At 38.7% G+C, this 17,826-nt stretch overlaps 1 long non-coding RNA gene across 1 annotated transcript; it reads right to left on the bottom strand.

Moving 5' to 3' along the window:
* Positions 1-912: 912 nt before the first annotated feature.
* LOC115286801 lies at positions 913-2,975 on the bottom strand. The gene is made up of 3 exons (XR_003906275.1): positions 2,902-2,975; positions 2,738-2,816; positions 913-1,113 (listed from the first exon to the last, which is right to left on the bottom strand). It is a non-coding gene; the product is annotated as an uncharacterized LOC115286801 (long non-coding RNA).
* Between the last annotated feature and the right edge of the window lie 14,851 nt (positions 2,976-17,826).

The raw sequence follows: 17,826 nt of genomic DNA, 5'->3' as shown, positions 1-17,826 counted from the left end.
TTCAGCAGAATAGTTAATGGATATATTTTCATTTGATTGAATTTGGCAAGGTATCAGTTGCTTTTAGTCAAGAATTTGTCCCCATGAGGATTAAGCCTTTGGTTCATGGAAAATAATTACTCCATCTCTTCTTAATCCATACAATCTATAAAAGGCTCATCTATGAAAAGTATTTATGTACAAGGAGTATCATAACCCTTTCAAAAGTGTTCCATTTCCCTTCTTTCTTTTTGAGGGCTTCCAAAAATGCCTTTCCTTGTTCAATCATGACTCAGTTCTAAGACAACTTGTGCCAAATTGTAAGTTTAGGATTAATATAGATTGTGAACTTAACAAGACGCCTTTTGGGTGTCCCATCAATGGTTAATAAAGACATGAAGTACATAGGGGAAATCAAAATGGTCAGTATTAGACCTAATTCTCTAGTCTCTGTCTAGCGGCTCTTTCCTACAGGTCTGTGGGGCCACATTCTGTAAACATGGGAGTCACCTCCAGTAATTGTGGGCATGTATGATCTTTCAAACAGGGTGAATTCCATCCTTCTGGATCCAGAGAAAGAAATTAATTAACATGAGAGTGTTTGGGGGCTGTTTTCTGAGGTCATTGCTAGCCTTTATGTTACTGAAGATTAAGGAGTACTCTTTTGAAATTTAGAAAGGAATCTTGCTTATGGTCTTATTGTAGCTTTTTGTTCTGTCAGAGGACTTAAGTGCTAGTTATATTTGAGAACAGTTTGATTTTACCACCTGAGGAATAAATCAAGAAGAAGGGAAATATAAAATGGGCTATCTAGGGGGAAAAGCAGGCTTAACTAAATCACTAACACTCCAGTGACTCTGCTTGTATTGATTCTGAAAAGCAGAGCTGCAACTAAATTTGCTTTAACTTCAAATTATTATACAGAAATTCATACCTGTTTTTATCCCTTTATTGATAAAATAACTCAAACATGCCTCTTAAATTCTAATGGGAAACCAACTCCCTCTTTGAAGAATTTACTGCCTGTCTTGTGGCTAAGATATTTGTATAATTTTCAGAAAACGTCAGCTTAGTGATTCTTAGAGCATATTGATAAAGTAGAAGAGTGGCAAACAGGAGCTCTCTCACCTGTACCTGCAGGTAATTTGGTCAAGGTCACATATGCTAATAGACAAGAAACTGCATGAGTTAAATATTTGTTGAATGAATGGATATGAGCTTTAGAGCAACAGTTGTCTAAAAAAGGCAAATAAGAGATGTGCAAAAATACTTCAATGTGCTAAAAGATAATTATAAACCTTTATGATAATTTCCCAGAAGAAATTATTTCTTTCCATTGGAGAAATCTGGGAATGATTCAGATAGCTTGGGCATGTGGAATATTTCTCCAGTAATATTCCATAGCTAAAAGCATTGATATACATCCTTGCCCTTTTGAACCTAGGATATTTCCCAAGGTTGGATAAAGTCAGTAAGGTGAAGTTCAAGAACTACAGATTCCAGAGCACTAGTGACAACATCACTAAAACAGTTGAGATCCACAGTGGGTAGAGAGGTAAAGGGTCTCAGAGGTTGTGGTGGATAGGAAACAAGTTCAGAAAGCTACTTAGCTCCCAACCATGCCTCCATCTGTCAAATGGGTCTAATGAAGGTGACGGATGTGAAAGCAACTGGCATAAGGCTGGTCTAATTGCCATGCTTAATGATGGAATCATGCATCAATTAATAAAGAATTGGCTCTCAGTCAATGTTGGAATAGGGAAAGGGTTAAGAGAGTGAAAAAATAGAGAAAACCAAAGAAATACATGCCATGATGAGTGAGGATAGGGTTCACAAGTGAGCTAGTAGAAAGGATCGATAGAAGGTGTGATCCTTTCAGACTTTTTCTTTTATACATTAGACCTCTTGCAACCTAGCTCCTCCTTTTCACTAATGCTTTTCATTCTCTCCATAATTCTTACTGTGTATAAATCTGATGCCTGGCCATACTCACACTCATTGTTAGAAGATGACTTTCTGGCAAGCTGTGTCATATTTGGTTTCCCCATTTGAACTATCTACTAACAGAGGGTATTGTGTTCCCCCGTATCTGTTTATGCCACTTATTTAAATATGTAAGTTACTTAAATACAACATAAACTGATGAAATATAAAGGCAAAAAGATGAGATATCATTTCCATGAAAATTTAAGTTGAATGATGTGTAGAGATGCAATAAAATTTAATTACTGAAGAAGATTGCTCTCCAAGTAGGTGTGGGTGAGAGAAACATAAAGAACTGAAAAAATATATTGAAACATTGTGCCTTTGTGTTTGTTTTGTTTGTTTTTGCACAAGGCAGTACCATGATGGGGATACAGCTCTGGACTCTGAAACCAAACTTGTCTGAGTTGAAATCTACTTCACCCACTAGACAGGTGGGTAATGCTCAGTGCCTGTTTCCTCATCTATAAAAATAGGGATAGTAAATAGCTTCAATTTCATTAGGTTACTTTGTGGCTGCGGTGATACTGAACACTACTGGAGTTAGGCCAAAGGTCGTAGACCAATGGCACAGTTTTCATAAGACCCCATCTCCTACCTCAGATACCAGCCTCAAGTGTGGGAGCCCCAGACCATCGTCACTTCTGAGTAGCTAGCTAGAAATTGAGGATTTCTGCTTAAGTTTCTCTCAAGGTTGATAGTTTGCTAGAATGACTCACAAAACTCAAGAAAGAGCTACCCTTATGACTATACTCTTATTATAGCAGAAGGATACAAATCAGAACGTGCTGAAGGGAGAGATGCACAGGTCTGGGAAGAGTCCAAATACAAGGCAGATTCCAGGCATCTTCTCCCTGTGGAGCCCCAGGCATTGTTACCTCCACTGTGCACACCCATGTGTGACAGTACTCAAAATGATGGCCAGTTGGGGAAGCTCACCTGAGCTGCTTTGCTGGCCACAGCTTTAATAGGGGTTTCATTACAGAGGCATGACTGATTAAGTTGAACTCAATCTCCAGCTCTTCTCTGCTTCTCAGAATTGGACTACTATTACCTGGCTCAAAGCCCCAACCCTCTAGTCACATGGTCTTTGTGACATGGCCAGCCCCAGTTCTGAGTCATCTCTTCAGTGGAAACTATTCTAGGGTCCACCATGAGTCACCTCATTACCATAAACTACCAAGGCCTGCCATAAATAATAAGGGCATGCTTCTCACTGGGGATAATACCCAGGATTTGGTGGCTGTTTCCCAAGAACCAGGGGCAGAGATCAGCTGAATGCTCTGTCAGACAGACAAGCGCTAAAAGAGTTAATGTCCAAAAAGCACCTAGAATATTGCCCGCACATAGGAAACACTGTTTGCTAAATAAGTAATGTATTCTCACCCCACTTTGTGAAGATGACAAAACAAAATTCATATGTTTACTGAATATTGATATCTTTTAAACATAACGGCACTGAACAAAATGATTTTTGCTGTATTCTTTGTGTTGTTTTTCTTTTAGGTCTTTTTCTTTAAATCTTAGAAAACATCATGAGCTATAATTTTTGCCAATGAACTATCTTGGAAACTATGTAGAGTGAAACCTACACTAACAGATTGGCTGCCAGGATCTTTGGATTCTAGTCCTTGCTTTGTTGTTGATTAGTTGTTTGACTTTAGGAAATTCCTAACCTCCTTGAACCTGTTTTATCTGGCCTTGGTCTACTTGCTTAGGAGTCATTTGGCACCAAAGTCTTTCTTGGATGAAAGATACATTTTTTTCCCTTATCTCTACACTCTTTCTCTCCCCTGCCTCCTGTCCACCATGCTTTTCTAATTTAAATTAAAAAATACTGAACTTCATTTAGATCAGATATAAAAAGTCATCTTGTGGGAAAGTCAACATTCTGATTCATTTGGTGTTATTACTCACATTATTAGAAGTATTATGATTATTTAGGTCACTGAAGCCTGCAAGGAATAGTAATCACAGCATCATTCTGATGGTGGAAAATTTTGAAAGACATGGTGAAAATGCCACAAACTGGTAAAATTTTGTGGCTCGAACATGTTTCTATCCTGTTTTCACTGCTTAAAAAAATATATTTTTTTACAAAATATGGTCCAAATACTTGTTATTCAATGCTGACTAAGTATAAATTTGTAGCTAATATTTATTAACTGTAAGTTATATGTAAGACTCTATTCCCAAAATAGAGCATGACAGAAACCTAGTATCTGTATCTACATCTACAACTAGATCTATGTTTATATCTGTATCTCTCATCTATTTCACTATCAACAGCTAGATAGTTATAAACAACTATGTATATAAAGACCAATAGGATGAACAAAGTATGAAAGAATTGTATAAAGCTCATTGTTGATAATAATGAAAATATGTTACTTCATATTCAGTGAAGACATATGTTCAGTGACAGACATATGTTCTTTGAAAAGACTTTTATATGTTCTATAAAAAGTTTTTAAGGCATGGTAGTAAGGTTTGTTTTTATTTTCCTACATGAAGAACATAACATTAAAAACATTCACTACTATTTGAACTTTTTATATCCTTTGTATCCAGAGGTTGGTTTTGCAACAAGTTCATACTTGAAGAAGAGCGTTTCTTACGCAGTTCTTGTGAGATGGAAAAGGGTCCTGAAGTCAGATATACTTGGAAAATACTGGAGTACTTTTCGTAGTTAAAGACAAAGGAAGCTTCAGAATATCCAAGGTTAAGGAACATGCAGCATTTTCCAAATGTATTTATCCATGTAATTCTTTCTCAGTAAATACTTATTAATGCTGCAAGGAACACAAAACAGGGCAAACAAAATCCCAAGTAACAAACAGGCAAACAAATGAGCCCTCCCCCAAAACATGTCTCAAAGTAGCCCTTAACCAAAGGCAAACAACATACTCTTGATGTCACACAGAAAGACTCTGACTTGTATTTTCTAAGCAGTCATTAGTGCATTGGCTATTTTCCTACCTAGTTAATAGTTTTTAAAAAGAGCAATGTAGGATAGATGTTAGTTTGAAATAATTATAAAAAGCCAAACTATCAGCAAGTCTTAACAAGACTCTGAATCTGAATGAGGAAGCAGAAATACAAAAAATGGAGATAAAACTTAATTTCTGCACAGAAAATATAGCAGATGTTCATAGTGTGACTATGACATTAAGGAGAAATTAAATTATGTTTATGATCTTTGCATAAGAACACATTTTTGGCAAGATATCTGTAAAAAATGATTTAAAAAAACCCTTTGTTTAAAATTTTTGTTTTATTGGTAAACTTCTGTTACCTGGAAAATTAATTTATACAAAACATCTCAGTGCCAGGTCAAGGAAGGAAAATGTAGCTATGACTTGAAGGAAAAGACACTGTGATCAGGACACTGAGGCCCCTTAGCAACTTTGTTACATTAGATACAACTTTTAAATTTCTCTAAATCCAAGTTTTCTCAGATGTGAAGGAGAGATGGTGAAGTCCGCTTCCCAGGATTACTGTGAAAATAAAATGAGACCCAATACATGAAGTCATCTAGTATTTGCTTACAGAACAGGAGGCTATAATAAAGGTTCTTTAAAGATAATTTACTATTGTTATTTGAAATCTGAAAAACCTCAGAATCATTTCATTTTCCTCAGCTTTTATGTGCTGATGATTCAGCAGGTTTTGAGTTTTTAGAAAAAGCAAACTATAGTTAACAGGGCCGAACACTGAAGGAGGTGGGGAGGACTTGACAATTGTTGGTAGTTTTTGTGTTGTAAGGGTGGAGGCCCGATGGCAGGGATGTGAGTATCAATAAGAAATTCCTTCAAGAAGTCGGGCAGAGGGGCGCCTGGGTGGCTCTGTGAGTTAAGTGTCTGGTTTCAGCTCAGGTCATGATCTTGTAGGTTCTTGAGTTCAAGCCCCACATCAGGCTCGCTCCTGTCAGCACAGAGCCTGCTTCAGTTTCTCTGTCCCCCCTTTCTCCGCCCATTCCCTGCCAATTCTCTGTCCCCCCCAAAAAAAGTGGAGAAGAGAGAGAGAGAGATAAGGCAGAAGTCTGAAGGGTTTAGGCAAAGGATTTTTCCCCTCCAGATTAGGAGGAGGTAACATCCTTAAATTTTTTGAAGGTCAGCAAGAATAAAGAGGAAGAGAGTGGAAAAGAGTATAGATATAATAATCAGGTCTGTTTCAAGGTCAAGCTCAATCACTAATTCACAGTGTTACCTTGGGCGCTATCCTTCGTCCCTCCAGATCCCTATGAAATACCATCCTTATCTCCTCCACGACTTTGGGGTGAAGATCATTTGAAATAAAGCCTGTTAAAGCACCCTTAAAGTTACAAGGTATGTTATCATAAAAACTAAGTATAAAATCTTTTCAGAAGATGGTCTCTCTGTGTCCAGGATGCTTCCCTTTAAGGTGGGCGCTGTGAAATGTTCTTTGACTGCTTAGGAAGGGCACTGTCTCAAAGAAGTGTTTATTGAACTGAATTGCACTAACATGGTAAATACGTTTTTAGATTACAAGGCAAATCACTCCTCCCCGTTTAAAAGCTAAGAGCCCTTTCCCGGCTCTCTTTGGACATTCTACCTCGGATCTTGTTTTCATTCCTTACCACCTGCTGTGCGGCCTGTCAGCTCTGTGTTCTTCATCTCACATCCTTTAACCATATCTCTCAGCAATTTTCTGTCTAGAAAAATTGCCTGCTCTTTGTTTTCATCGAGGTAAAATGGTAACCACTTAAGGCCCATTTACAGAAGGAGGAAAAAAGACTGTTTAGAAACCTAGTGTCAGATAGGGCTTTTTCAAACTGTGTTGTGTTTTGAGCACAGTAGTATCAACAGAATCAAAAGTTAAATTTTTTTTTTAAATTTTATTTTGAGTACATAGACTGCAAAAGATCTTTTGGAGTCTGAGCTTTAAACATAAACCCTTAAATTCTGATTGAGTTTATTCTTCAGCTTTTGAATTTATTTTTGGCATAGTATGTGGGGCCAAGTAAAAAAGGACCTTTTCCAAGAATTGTAGATTCCCAATAAGAATGTAAGCACCTTAGAAGGAAAAACTCCACCAAGATTTTTATAGTTTGTTCTCTGATTTAAAGATTTATTCCTCAACTAAGTATCATTCTAGACCTGGGGAGTAAAGACAAGCAAGGCATTATATTCTTTTTCTTTTACTTTTAAGTTTATTTATATTTACTTTGAGAGAGAGAGAGAGTGAGCAGAGAGGGAGAGGGAGTGAAAGAATCCCAAGAAGGCTCCATACTGTCTGTACAGAGCCTGATATGGGGTTTGAACACATGAATTGTGAGATCGTGACCCAAATTTGAGCCAAAATCAAGAGTCGGTCACTCAACCAACGGAGCCACCCAGGTGCCCCAGTATTATACTGTTCTTCATGAACTTTGGCATGTGGGAAAATAACCACAATTGGGATGGCGTCAGCTGGAGTTGTGTATACAGTCTGGTGGGGGCAGAAAGGAGCGTCCCAGGAACCTTGTGAGGGAGCAGAGATGGCCGGTGGTCAGTTGCAGGAATTACATGGTGGCATCTCACACCCTGCTTGTCAGATCAGAGTTTGCAGCAAGTTGGCAGCTACTGGCACTAATACAAGTAGGGGAGCCCAGAAGGGCAGTGTAACCACGAGGACGTATTTCATTGTTGAGCTTTTATTACTTCTTTAAAAGTTTTTTATTGTTTATTTGTTTTTGAGACAGAGAGACACAGAGCACGAGTGGGAGAGGGCAGAGAGAGAAAGACACACACACAGAATCAGAAACAGGCTCCAGGCTCTAAACTGTCAGCACAGAACCTGATGTGGGGCTTGAACCCACGAAACGCGAGATCATGATGTGAGCCGAAGTTGGACGCTTAACGGACTGAACCACCCAAGAGCCCTGTTGTTGTTGAGCTTTAATCTGTATTCATTTTTCCTTACAGCTTGAATGGAGTAAAACTGACATGTAATAAACTGCACATATCTAGGTATTTTTGGACATATTTATGTACTTGTCAAATCATCACCACCATCAAGATAAGGAACAGCCCACCACCCCACACATTTCCTCATGTCCCTTTCTAAGCCTTCCCTTTTGTCCCTTTTGTCTCCCCTTCTTAGGGAATCAGATCTGCTTTCTGTCACTTTAGATTAGTTTGTATTTTCTAGAATTTTATAGAAAGAGCATCATACAGTATGCCCTCATTTTTCTGCTGGCTTCTTTCACTCACATAATTATTTTGATATTCATCCATGCCATTATGTGTGTCAGTATTTCATTTTATACTTCCTTTTTCTTCCTTCCATCCTTCCTTCCATTGTTCCATCCTTCCTTCCTTCTTCCCTCTCTCTGTTCTTCCCCTCCCCTCCCCTCTCCTCTCCTCTCCTCTCCTTTCTCTGCTGCTGCTGTTTCTTTTCCTCCCCCTCCTCCTCCCCCTCCTCCTCCCCCTCCTCCTCCTCCTCCTCCTCCTCCTCCTCCTCCTCCTTCTTCTTCTTCTTCCTTGGTAGTTTTACGCTATGGATATACACACTTTGTTTATCCATCTACTTATTGATGGAGATTTGGGTTGTCTCCAGTCTTTGGCTATTGAATCTACAGTTATTGTGAATAGTCCCATATAAACTTTTATAAGGACATATACTTTTATTTCTCTTGGGTAAATACCTGGAAGTGGATTCAGAAGATCAGAAGGTATATATAAGCCTAATTTTAACAATTTTTATTTATTTTTGAGAGAGAGACAGACAGAGCACAAGTGGGGGAGGGAGAGAGAGAGGAGACACAGAATCTGAAGCAGGCTCCAGGCTCTGAACTGTCAGTGCAGAGCCTGATGTGGGGCTCGAACCCATGAACTACCAGATCATGAACTGAGCTGAAGTCAGACTTTTAATTGACTGAGCCATCCAGGTGCCCCTAGGCTTAATTTTTAAAGATATTGCCACGTTGTTTTACAAAGTGGTTCTACCTTTTTACATTCCTACTAGCATTGCTTGAGACTTTTAGTTCCTCCATATCCTTGCCAACACTTATTATGGTTAATCTTTTAAAAAATTTTAGCTATTCCAATGGACAAGTAGTAGTTTCTCATTGTAGTTCTATTTTTCATTTTCTTAATGCCTAGAGACATGAGTATCTTTTCATGTACTAATCCATTCATACATCTCCTTTGTTGAAGTGCCTGTTCAAATTTTTTTACCTATTAAAGAGATAGGTTATTTCTTATTTCTTATTATTGGGCTTAAAGAGGGCTTTATCTATTCTGGGATATGTCTTTTATCAGACATATGATTTGCAAATAGTTTTTCCTGGTTTGTGACTTTTCATTGTCTTAACAGTGTCTTTCAAAAAGCAGATTTTTTAAATGTTTATTTATTTTGTGAGAAAGAGATTGAAAGAGTGCGCGCATGCATGCAACTGGGGGCAGGGCAGAGAGCAAGGGAGCTAGGGAGCAAGAATCTGAAGCAGCCTCATGCTGTCAGCACAGAGCCTGATGTGGGCTCAATCACACACACCATGAGATCGTGACTGGAGCTGAAATCAAGAGTCGAATGCTTAACCAAGGGGACCACCCAAGTGCCCCTCAAAGAGCAGAAGGTTTTAGTTTTGATCAAATTGAATTTATCAGTTTGTTCTTCTTTAAAAACAGCTTTATTGAGGTATAACTGACAGAGTTGCACATGTTTAATATGTACATTTGATGACTTTGGACACATGCAAACATCTGTTGATACTATCACCACAATCAAGGTGATGGGCATATTTAACACCTCCGAGAGTTTCCTTGTGTCCCTTTGTTTTATGTTGTCTTATTTGTGATAAGAACACTTAACAGTAGATCTATCCTCTTAACACGTTTTGAAGCCCACGATGTGTTATTGTTGAGTACAGGCAGTGTGTTGGACAGCAGATCTCTACAACTTATTCATGTAGCATCTTTGAAACTTTATACCCATTGTACAACAGCTCCCCTTTTCACCCCCTTTCCAGCCCCCGGCAACCACTATTGTAATCTCTGCTTCCATGACGTTGACTATATTAAATTCCTCATATAAATGGAATCATGGGGTTATATCTGTGACTAGGTTATTTCACTTAGTTTGTGTTCTTCAGGTTCATCCCTGTCACAAATGGCAGGATTTACTGCTTTCTTAAGGCTGAATAATATACCGCTGTATGAATATATTGTATTTTCTCTATCCATTCATTCATCAGTGAACATTTAGGTTGCTTTCGTATCTTGGTGCTTGTGAATAATGTTGCAGTGAAACGGAAATGCATGTATCTCTTCAAGGTACTGATTTCAATAATTTTAGATGTATACCTGGAAGTGGAATTGCTGGGTAAGGAAGTTCTATTTTTAAGTTTTTGAGTATTCTTCGTACTGTTTTCCGTAACTGCTGCAAGTTTGTTTTTTTAAGGATTATGCTTTTTGTGTATGTAAGAAAAAGTTTGCCTAAGCAAGATTACAGGAGTTTTACCTTATCTTGTCTTCTAAAAGTTTTATAGGTTTAGGTTTTAAGGTTAGGCTTGTGATCTATTTTGAATTAGTTTTTTTGTTTGTTGAGGTATGGATTGAATTTTTTTTCCCCATTAGATATACGATTGTTTTTTGCCCTATTTATTGGAAAGATCATCCTTTCTCCATGTTATAAGGTAGAAGAGGGGAGGGACTGTCAAGTATCCTCCAAACTGAGAAGGCACTTTGAGACCAAAAAATGAAAGAGATAACCTCATAGAGTTTACACAGTTTATTCAGGGTAACTTACTGACAGGGAGGATTGGGCAGATGACAATCCAGACCTGTGCAGCTATTATGCACAAGTCTGGACCTTAGTCTGCAGATTTTATGGAGTGAAGGGATGCCCAGGAGGGCACTGTAGTGAGATCAAAGGGTTTGTACCTAATTGATGGCTAACATTTAGTTAGGTCTTGTGGTGCCCCACCTCTGCATCAGGAAGGGGAAAAACTATGTATCTCTAATGGATTCACACAAGCCTTCCTGCATTCTAGTCCTGGTTGGCATTTCTAAGGTATATATATATATATTAATCTCCAAGGGACCCAGAACATGTAGCCCCAAGAGAGGTCATTGAGTGGACAAGAAAAGGATGGAAAGCCAAGAATGGAGTCAGTATTGTCAGCATTCCTACCCCCTACCTCTGACATCTTTATGGCCAGTATAATCTTTTACATGTCATTCTTCTGCAATGACCCTAGAGACTCATATCACAGGTGACTTGCATCCCTATGCCACCGCAACAATGCAGAAGACAGCAAAGTGAGATTAATATACCTATAGGTCAAAATACTTAGGTTTAAGATTTTGAGCCCCACATCTGGCTTGTGCCAGTCAGTTTAGAGCCTGCTTTGGATCCTCTGTCCCCCTCTCTCTCTCTACCTCTCCCCAACTTGCACCCTCTCAAAAATAAATAAGTGGTTTAAAAATTATTAAAAAAAAAAGAAGTGAGCCATCTAGTGAAGGCATCAGCATAAGAGATCTTTACATGATCAATAATCTTTTGCATATGGGACACTAAGTTCAGAATTCTGTACACCCAGCAGTCAGAGTGATGGTGAATTTCAACGTAAGTGGTGCCCCAGGACAGGGAGATTGTTACCTGAGGTACCAGGGAGGGACATCACCAGTGTGAGGCCAGGGGCAATAAGACAAACATTTTAAAGGCAATAGATATGGTAAATCTTCATTTAGTAACAACGTAGTAGCTGTTTGGTCCCCACGAACAAAACCTTGGCTTTCACCAATACCACCCTTGGCTTTCACCAGTCATTCTGGAGGGATGGGGTAACAACCACTCTAGCTACTTCCTACTGAAAGGGGGCATAGTTCAGGATTGGTGGATTGACACTGGCTTGCATCCAATTATCCATATTTCCTAGTACTAGGTTGAGCTCTCCTATCCTTCAAAGAGCCCCTGTTTTAGAACTCTGGTACATCATTTTAGAGAGCATCTCATTTCACATTTTATAACAAGGTCACTTCCGTTAAGCAGTGGTCTCATTTCAGGAGCCACTCCCACAGGAGGGCTTTCATAGTTAGGCCTACAGGTAGAAAATTAGCCAAATAGGCAAGGAAACCAGAAGAATTCAGGATCCAGCCCAGTGTTACAGGTAAACAGGAAACATTCAAGGACGATTGTAAATAAAAAACGTTCAAGTAAAATTAATCAGAACTAGAATCTAACATCCATAAAGATGTGTTACACAATTTTTTTTCCTCTCTAAAATCACCCTCATTTCCATCAAAGATAGCCAAACTAAGACTAATCTGTTTCCGAGACAAGTCCAGTCTTAACAAACTTGACCTAATAATTTACATAAGTACAGCAGGAGTAGGGGCTGGCCATATAGGTTCTTTTAAATCTGCTTTGCTGGAACGTTCTATAAGGAATTTCAGATTGAGGGTTCAAAAGCTTTTTAAGGCTAAGAACCAAACAAAATACTTGCCATCAGACTTGCCTGCAACAACTATACTTTTGGGTTAATTCCTTTCTTCTTGAGGTCCCCCAAATATTCTGAGATTCCTGAGCCTGCCGGGAAATGATTTTCCTTACTCAGCTGCTAAGGCTCTTAGGAGCTCTATAAGCAAGTTACCAGGCTGATTTTTCCAAAGGGTTTCATTAGCTCCATAAACTCAACCATAGCTCCTTAAAGCCATCTGGTCCTATCTGAGTCTATGCATATCTCTCTCAAATATGACATTCTAATCAAAGCCTTGGTAACATGACCAATGTTTCCAATGGTGTCCTGTTACAAGGATCACAGATTCTTACTGAACATATGCAAATACCTATAATTGCCATGAGTGTAAATATGCTCACTGGGAGTTTCTAAATTTTGGAGGAATCAAGTAGGGAGAAAAAGATAACTGTTTCCCTTAAATCTGGAAGACTAAACCTTAGAGAACTGGTAATGCTTTAAAAAAGAATGATGAAAACCATAATCATTTTTCTCAATTCATTCAGACTCATGTTAATAATTATTGCTCTGCTTGAATGTAGTTTTTTCATTAGTTCCAAAAATTCTTACTCAGCTAAGAATAAGTATAAGAAACCTGTATTTGTCAAAAGTTCTCTCCATGAATCTTCTTGGGAAATCAAAACACAGTTAGCAAAAGCATCAGAATAATAACTGTGAATGACAGAAGAAAGTGGCCATGGTTAAAGATCTGATGAGGGGCGCCTGGGTGGCTCAGTTGGTTAAGCCTCCGACTTCGGCTCAGGTCAGATCTCACGTTCGTGGGTTCGAGCCCCGCATCAGGCTCTGTGCTGACAGCTAGCTCAGAGCCTGGAGCCTGTTTCAGATTATGTGTCTCCCTCTCTCTGACCCGCCTCCTCTCATGCTCTGTCCCTTCTGTATCAAAAATAAATAAAACATTAAAAAAAATTAAAAAAAAGACTATAAAGACAACACTGTCTCGAAATGGGTAATTTAAAAAAAAAAAAAAAGATCTGATGAAAATTCATTATAATGCAATTGACAGGAACAATTGGTTATTTCTGGGACATACAAGACTTCAATAATTAGAATTACAAGTGACGATGACATTCTACCAGGACATATCAAAATCTTAGAATTTTATATGATCCTAGAATAGTTATAGTATAACTATAATATAACCTAAGATAATATAACCAAAAAAAGTTTATCATCACTTATTTGACATCGCTTCCCATGTGAGTTAACATACTGTAAGGTTGCAGGTATGAACCAAACTGACTCTATGACAGGTTTCAAGTTTCCCTCTGACCTTGAAGGCCTAAGTGTCAGTTTCTCAGAATCATTAGACAATAGAAGGGCACACGTTGCCCAAGGCAGGAGGGACCACCCTTGTAACACCCAATCAGGAAAGGCCAGCTAACAACCCTAACATTTTTAAGGGCAGGCCTAGAGATAGAAGCTATGTATGTGAGGGTCCTGGGTCAACTCTGTAATTGGTCAATACTCTAAATGTTGTGATTGGGTCTCGCCAAAAGTAACAATGTATATGGCTAAAGTTACTGCCAATACTGATAGGCGATAGTGATTGGGTCATTATACCTGTGTCACAATTTTCTGTAACTCCCCCTTCCCAAACCCATAAAGCCCCTACCCTGCCTTTGTTTGGGGCTCTCAGCACAGATCCACCCACTGCGCTGGTGAAGTCTGTGAGCCCGAGTTTAGGCCCCAGTGAGCCTAAGCCCATAATAATAAAGCCCTTTGCTTTTGCATGCATGACTTGGTCTCCCCAGTGGTCTCTGGTTTTGGGGATGATAATGAAATCTTGGGCATAACAATACCAACCCTAATGAGTTGAGAACTTCACTTAGACTTTGAATTTGTGGAAGTTTGTTAAAAATGTTAGAAGATTTTAAAGCACATGCCTAAATAGGAGCACAGATCATTATTATAAAAGTTAAAACTTAATTACCTAATTAACCAAGGTGGCAATAAGAGATTCTTAAGGCAAATACATAATTGTTAACAAAACTTCGTTCTTTTAATATTGATAAGATTCAGTTTTCTTAAGTAATTGAAGACCTGATAAAGAGGAAATACAGAAACTTTTTTTCCTGGGCAAAAAAAAATCTTTGTTTACAACTTCTTATCAAGAGTAACTAATAATCTAAAAAAATTTTATCTTAATAGTGAAAAACCAAATTCCAATCTTATACAAGTATACTTTTAAATCTCTTTCATTTCAATCTTAGTCTTGACCACGCATAAAATTCTTTTCCAAAGATTCCTATTTCACAAACTTTCTACAACTTTCTTTTTTATTGAGATTTTTGTCCTAAGTTTTCCTTCTAAACAACCAGTCTCATTTTAGGAAAAAAATTACTTTATCTTCCTTCAACAAAAATGTATTCCCACTTCTCAAACCTTTCTGACCAAAAACACATACCTTACTTTCCTTACCTACAGAATTGTTCCCCTTATTATTGCTAGTAGTCTTACTTACATTTATTAGAATTCTTAATGCTTAGAAACCTTATTTTCTAGTGAAAACTAAGTAGTAAGCAATGGTGAACTGTTTGTTATACCAGAATTCTTTGGATTGGCAAATTTATGAATATATTTCAAAATTTCTAGAAACATGCTTTTTTATAACTTTAATTTTGCTTATAAGTGCTTGCCTTTAAACCACTTAAATAGAGCTCTTTTACAAATTAATTTTAGCAGTACCATTTGGAGGCAGAAAAAATTCTCACATTTACAACCCATATATGTGGATACACACAGAGACAGATGTAAAGACCCTATAGTTACTAATATTTGTGGAGAAGATTTTCAAGACCTGTATTTGTCCCTGGAATTAGTCTTGAGGTGACTGTGCTAGAGTTTGGACACAAGAGCCGTCTTAGCAGTTTGTATTTTTAAAAGTATTCTCCCTGACCCCACCCCAACCCACCTTTTTGTTTCATCAGTGTCAGGTGACTGTAGGCTGGGTTTGCATTTCCAGGACAGGACAAGTTGTAGAATTTAAAGGGATGGAGAAAGAATGCAAGTTTTCTTGAAAAAAACTTTGGTTTCTCATAGCCATTAATTTACAAGACGTTAAGATAAATAAGGGATGCTTTGAGGTCACTAAAGGAATAGGTGAACTTTGGATTGCCTCCAGAGTTGCCTTTCTAGCTTTGTAAAATTTTATAAGATAGCAAAGCTGCTTTCAAATCCTCAGAGAACTGGGTTGCAACTCAAATGACATTATAGGTTGATCTACTCATCTGATTCTACTTTCCTCCATTGCTTCTTTCCCTCTGGGTACATCTTATTTATTAGTTTCCTGCATGGATAGTATCCTGAAGTGTTTTTTAGAAGCTTCAGAATATCAATCAAAATATGCATCCCACTCAGATTGTTTAGTTTAGAGTCTCGCTTTCTTGAGTTGGGTCCACAAATACAAGAATTAGGTATTTTAAAGGACCCTCATTTAGGTCATTTGAGAATTAAAATCATCTATAGTATAATCCTTTTAAGACATTTCCTATGACCTCCTTCCTTGGGGATTTCTCGGCTCAACATGAATAAGCAGTTAATCCCACAGAGCCTTTACTGAACGGGTCTTTCTCTTAAAACACCCCCTGAGTTTTCCTTTGGTCTTTGGATTAACAAAGTGGAGAGCACTCATTATCATGGCGGAGCCAAGCCCGCTTACCTGTTAGTCCCTTCAGGTGCTGAACAGAGGGTGTTCAGGCGGTTACTTCATCCCTCAGGTCATGGGGTCGGTGAGCTAAGAGTCTCCAGGGACCAAATGGGATGGTCCTAGTTGAGATACACAGTGACTAGTTGGCCAGAGTGAGTAAGCACCCCATGAGCCACCGCTGCCAACTGCTTTGCTCCTGCTCTCAGACCACTCAGGCGTACAGACCACCCTCAGGTCTCACCAGGGTCGCCAAAATTTATAATCCGACTTAAAGGGTTCGTCGTTTGGGGTACATTAAATTGAACATAACCCAAAGGAGTGCTGAAAGCAAAGAATAGTTTATTACTCGTTACAAGCAGGGAGATAGGGAGATATGTCTCAAAGCGCTCTTCACTCTTGTGGAATCTCGTAATGCAGAGAGCAAAGGCCGGGGTTACTGCGGCAATAGCTTAATCACTTTCCCTTTTCCATTTCCTTTTCCCCACCTTTGGGATATCCAGCAATCGCTTGGGTGTTTTCAGGGAGCTTACTTGCTGGTCTCAAACACTCAAAGACTTGGCCAACCCTCCTGACACGAAGGTGGCTGGTTAGCTTGGGGTTTCCCCCCAGATAGTGGGCTTTCTCCGCATAGTCCCTTTCCCCAGGCCTATTTCTTCTTCCATCTCCTTCCTGGCTTGGTAATTGTTAGAAGGTGGAAGAGAGGAGGGACCATACAGTATCCTCCAAACTGATAAGACACTCGGAGACTGGCGAAACAGGGCAGGCAATTCCATTCAGTTTATACAGAGTTTTATTCAGGGTAACTTACTCACAGGATGGATCAGATGGATGTCAATCTGGAGCTGTGCAGCTATTCTCCACTAAGTTTAGACCTTAGTCGACAGATTTGATAGAGAAAGGGGATGCCAGGAGGGCACTGTAGTGAGAACAGAGGGTTCCCATGCATTTCAAAGGGTTTACATGATCTTAATTGACAGCTAACATTTAACCAGACCTTATGGTGCTACCTGGGCATCAGGAAGGGGTAAGACTGTGTTCTCTTGAACAGATTCACAGGAGGCCAAAGCAAGCCTCTCTACATTCCAGCCATGGTAGGAATTTCTAAGTTATGTATATTCATTTTCAAGGGACCAGGAAGACATGGCCCCAAGAGAGGTCATCCAGTGAGTATGAACAAGATGGACGACCAAGGATGCAGTCAGCATTACCTGCACTCCTACGTTCCACTTAACTGCCTTTGCAGGTACCTCTGTCAAAATTCACTTGTCCATATATGTGTGGATCTATTTCTGGACTTTATAATTAGTTCCTTTCATTTATCTGTCTGTGGTTATGTCATCACCACACTATCTTGATTCCTGTAGTTTTCTAAATAGATCTTGAAATGAGACAATGTTAATCGTCTACCTTATTCTTTTTAGAAGTTATTTTGGCTATTCTAGGTCCTTTACATTTTCATATGAATTCTGGAACAAGTTTATCAATATCTACAAAAGCTTATGCTGAGATTTGGTTTTGATTGTGATGGGCTAATACATCAATTTAGGAGAACTGAAATATTAACAATATTGAATGTTCCACCCTGTTACATGGTATAACTCTCTGTTTACCTTGATTTTTAATTCCTCTCAGTGGTGTTTTGCAGGTTTTTTTTTTTTTAAGTTTTTATTTATTTAATTTGAGAGAGAATGAGGGTGGGGATGGGCAGAGAGAGAGGGAGAGAAAGAATTCAAGC

This window comes from Suricata suricatta, chromosome 3, assembly GCF_006229205.1.
Source record: "Suricata suricatta isolate VVHF042 chromosome 3, meerkat_22Aug2017_6uvM2_HiC, whole genome shotgun sequence".
Classification (NCBI taxonomy): domain Eukaryota; kingdom Metazoa; phylum Chordata; class Mammalia; order Carnivora; family Herpestidae; genus Suricata; species Suricata suricatta.
This window is presented reverse-complemented; position numbering and strand designations above follow the sequence as displayed.